Source organism: Callospermophilus lateralis, chromosome 10 (genome assembly GCF_048772815.1).
Source record: "Callospermophilus lateralis isolate mCalLat2 chromosome 10, mCalLat2.hap1, whole genome shotgun sequence".
In the NCBI taxonomy this organism is placed as follows: Eukaryota; Metazoa; Chordata; class Mammalia; order Rodentia; family Sciuridae; genus Callospermophilus; species Callospermophilus lateralis.
Genome location: NC_135314.1, coordinates 42543155 through 42547231, shown reverse-complemented (window position 1 = coordinate 42547231; position 4077 = coordinate 42543155). Strand labels below are relative to the sequence as shown.

Here is a 4077-nt window from a genome sequence, read left to right as displayed (position 1 = left end):
TGGGTTTGTGTCTGTGTCTTCTATTCTGTACCATTTGTTTATGTGTCTGTTTTGGTGCCAATACCATGCCGTTTTTATTACTACAGCACTGTAGTGTAATTTGAGGTCTGGTATTGTGATGTCTCTTGCTTCACTTTTCTCACTAAGGATTGCGTTGGCAATTCTGGGCCTCTTATTTTTCCAAATGAATTTCATGACTGCTCTTTCTATTTCTATGAAGAATATCATTGGGATTTTAATAGGAATTGCATTAAAACTGTACAACACTTTTGGTAGTGTGGCCATTTTGACAATGTTAATTCTGCATATTCAAGAACATGGGAGATCTTTCCATCTTCTAGGTCTTCTTCAATCTCTTTCTTCAATGTTCTGTAGTTTTCATTGTAGAGATCTTTTACCTCTTTTGTTAGATTGATTCCCAAATATTTTATTTTATTTTTGAGGCTGTTGTGAATGGGGCAGTTTTCCTAATTTTTCTTTTGGTGGAGTCATCACTGATGTATAGGAACACATTTGATTTATGGGTGTTAATTTTTCTTTTCTGGGAGGGTGGTACCAGAGATTGAACTCAGAGGCACTCAACCACTGAGCCACACCCTCAGCCCTATTTTGTATTTTATTTAGAGACAGGGTCTCACTGAGTTGCTTAGATCCTCGCTATTGCTGAGGCTGGCTTTGAACTTGCAATCCTCCTGCCTCAGCGCCACTGCATCCAGCAGGTATTAATTGTATATCCTACTACTTTGCTGAATTTATTTATTAGTTCTAGAAGTTTTCTGGTGGAATTTTTTGGATCTTCTAAATGTAGGATCATGTCGTAGGCAAATAGGGATAGTTTGAGCCCTTCTTTTCCTATTTTTATCCCTTTCTTTCATCTACCTGATTGCTCTAGCTAGAGTTTCAAGGACAATGCTGAATAAAAGTAGTGAAAGAGGGAATCCTTGTCTTGTTCCAGTTCTTAGAGGGAATGCTTTCAATTTTTCTTCATTTATAATGATGCTGGCCTTGGGTTTAATATATGGAGCTTTTACAATGTTGAGGTATGTTCCTACTATCCCTAGTTTTTCTGGTGTTTTGAATATGAAGGGGTGCTATATTTTGTCAAATGCTTTCTGTACATCTATTGAGATGATCATGTGATTTTTGTCTTTAAGTCACTGATGTAATGAATTACATTTATTGATTTCTGTATATGAACCAACCTTGCATCCCTGGGATGAACCCCACTTGATCGTGGTGCACTATCTTTGTAATATGGTTTTATATGCGATTTGCCAATTTCATTGAGAATTTTTGCATCTATGTTCATCAGGGATATTGGTCTGAAGTTTTTTTTCCTTGATGTGTCTTTGTCTAGTTTTGGTATTAAAGTGATATTAGCTTCATAGAATGAATTTGGAAGGGTTTCCTCCTTTTCCATTTCATGGAATAATTTGAGGAGGATTGGTATTAATTTTTCTTTGAAGATCTTGTAGAACTCAGCTGAGGATTGTCTGGTCCTGGACTTTTTTGGTTGGTAGGCTTTTGAGGGTATCTTCTATTTCATTGCTTGAAATTGGTCTGTTTAAATTGTGTAGTTCCTCCTGATTCAGTGCGGGTAGGTCATAATTTGTTGTCTTCAAGATTTTTGTATTTTATTAGAATATAAATTTTCAGAATAGTTTCTGATTATCTTCTATTTTTCAGTAGTGTCGTCATGATAGTCCCTTTTTCATCATGAATTTTCATGGTTTGAGTTTTCTCTCTCTCTTCATTAGCATGGCTAAAGGTTTATTAATCAATTTATTTTTTAAGAACCGTCTTACTGTTTTGTCAATTTTTTGTTTCAATTTTATTGATTTCAGTTCTGATTTTAATTATTTTCTGTCTTCCGCTTTTTTGTTTTTCTTTTTCTAGGGACTTATAATGTAATGTTAGGTCATCTATTCACTTACTTTTTACTCTTTTAATGAAGGCAGCCCAATGTAATGGTCTTTTCTCTTAGCACTGCCTTCATAGTGTCCCAGAGACTTTGATATGTTGTATCACTATTCTCATTTACCTCTAAGTATTTTTTAAATTTCATCCCTGATTTATTCTGCTGTATGTTCATCATTCAATAGCATATTATTTAGTCTCCAGGTGTTAGAGTAGCTTCTATTTTTTATTTTATCATTGATTTCTAATTTCAGTCCACTATGGCCTGATAGAATGCAGGGTATTATCTCTATTTTCTTTGTATTTGCTAAGAGTTGCTTTGTGGCATAAGATATGATCTATTTGAGAGAAGGATCCATGCTGAGAAGAAAGTGTATTTTCTCATTGATAGATGAAATATTCTATATATCTGTTTAGTCTAAATTATTGATTATATTATTTAGTTCAATAGTTTCTTTTTTATAAGTTGCTATTTTATTGCAGAGAAAATATATCCTGAAATATTTATTAAAAAACACAATTCCAGACAAAATCATTCTTCAGGGTTTATGAGTCTCACTATCTGTTCAGATGTAGTGAGATGTCCCTCACCCTTGTAATAAGCTCCATTAATAATCCCATAAACCAAAGGAAAACCCAAAGGTTTTTATATGGCTTCCAAATTTATGCATAGATTCCCTCAAAGGTAGATTATAAATAAGTTGGCAGATAAATTATAATATAGCTTAGAGGAAAAAAAGGTTAACACTTGGTGAATCCAGAAAGAAGGACATATGGGTGCTCCTCATACCATTCTTTTGACTTAATTTTTGAGTTAGTTGCTTTACTGACATTATGCCCCTTTCCCGATTGGCCTAAAAAATATGATCAATCATTTCTTTTTAAACCAGAAATAAAAAAATCAGTTCTTCCCCAGGTGTTGCTACCTTCGTATTCTGTCTTAAAAATCTTCCAAAGCTTTCTAGGAAGCTTAAATTAAGGGGCTACAGTACATTGATATGGTTTTAGAGTGTTCAGAAGGTGTGTGAGCCAAATTCTCATAGAAGGTCTGTGACAGTCACTGCTCTGTCCACAACAGTCACGTGGGTACAGCTACAAAACAGAGGTGGATCCTTGCTGTGGGGATGAAATCCTTTCTGGTGACATGAAGAAATCTCTTCTAGTCCATGATCAGTTAGTTGAAAGAATCCAGTTTCCTGAAACTTGGGGGGAGCAGACAATAGCTATTGACTCTGGCAGCATCATCTGGTAGGAACAGTGAGTGTGTAGGTGGACACTGGAGAGAAAGGTGGTCTGTGTGGGATGGGTATGAATCCAGCCCAGTGTGATGAGACCCTGCTGATCCTGTATGAGGAAAAGTTCTTCTTCATTCTCTGTGTTGCAGTAATCAGACCCAGCAGTTTGCTTGGGGATGAGAACAGGGGTAATGGTAAATTCATTCCTCCTCAGTTTTCCAAGAGAATTCCACGTTTGTACTCTCGGAGCCGTGTTGGCACTGGCTAACTGGAGAAACTGCAGACACAGCCTCCCGGGCACCACCACATGGCGCAATCCATCGATTGTAGGAATACTCTCAGTGTTGCTCAGAGCTCCAGGTTCCAAGGATCTGTCCACCACTGGTGGCTTAGCTGGCCTTTCAGTTGTGTTACAGTCTGAAGGCTGTGTGGATGACACAGGCGAGGTGGGGAACCCATCTAAGGAGGGCTTTTCCAAGTCCGGCATCAGTGGACCACCTAGGCCAGGATCCACCTCACCAAATTCCTGAACAATTTTCAGTTGCTCTTTTTCTAGATCCTGGTTCTGGATCATTTTTTCAAAGCATGGAACTCTTCCTGTTCCATCTGTTGCTGCTTCTGCTGTGCTATCCTCTGTCTTTCCTTTTCCAATTCTTACTGGATAGCCATATTCTAGGCAAATCCCCCCGCTTTTTTCTTCTTTTATTCATTATAGAGTGTATATTCTTTGGTATATGGTTTTAACAGCTCTGCCTTCAGCTGTTCTGCTTTGGGAAATGCAATCTACTTTAATTTCTTCACTGTATCTTTCTTTTCAGGAATAACAGCTGATTTATAATCTCGATGCTTTGGTAGTTTCTCAATAAAAAGCATGATTTACTTATAGAGGATGTTAGAGAGAATGAAGGCATGTTCAATGTTGCCT

At 37.1% G+C, this 4077-nt stretch overlaps 1 pseudogene; it reads right to left on the bottom strand.

Annotated features, from left to right (window-relative positions):
* Positions 1-2954: 2954 nt before the first annotated feature.
* LOC143407800 (STAM-binding protein pseudogene) lies at positions 2955-3821 on the bottom strand (annotated as a pseudogene).
* Positions 3822-4077: the final 256 nt, after the last annotated feature.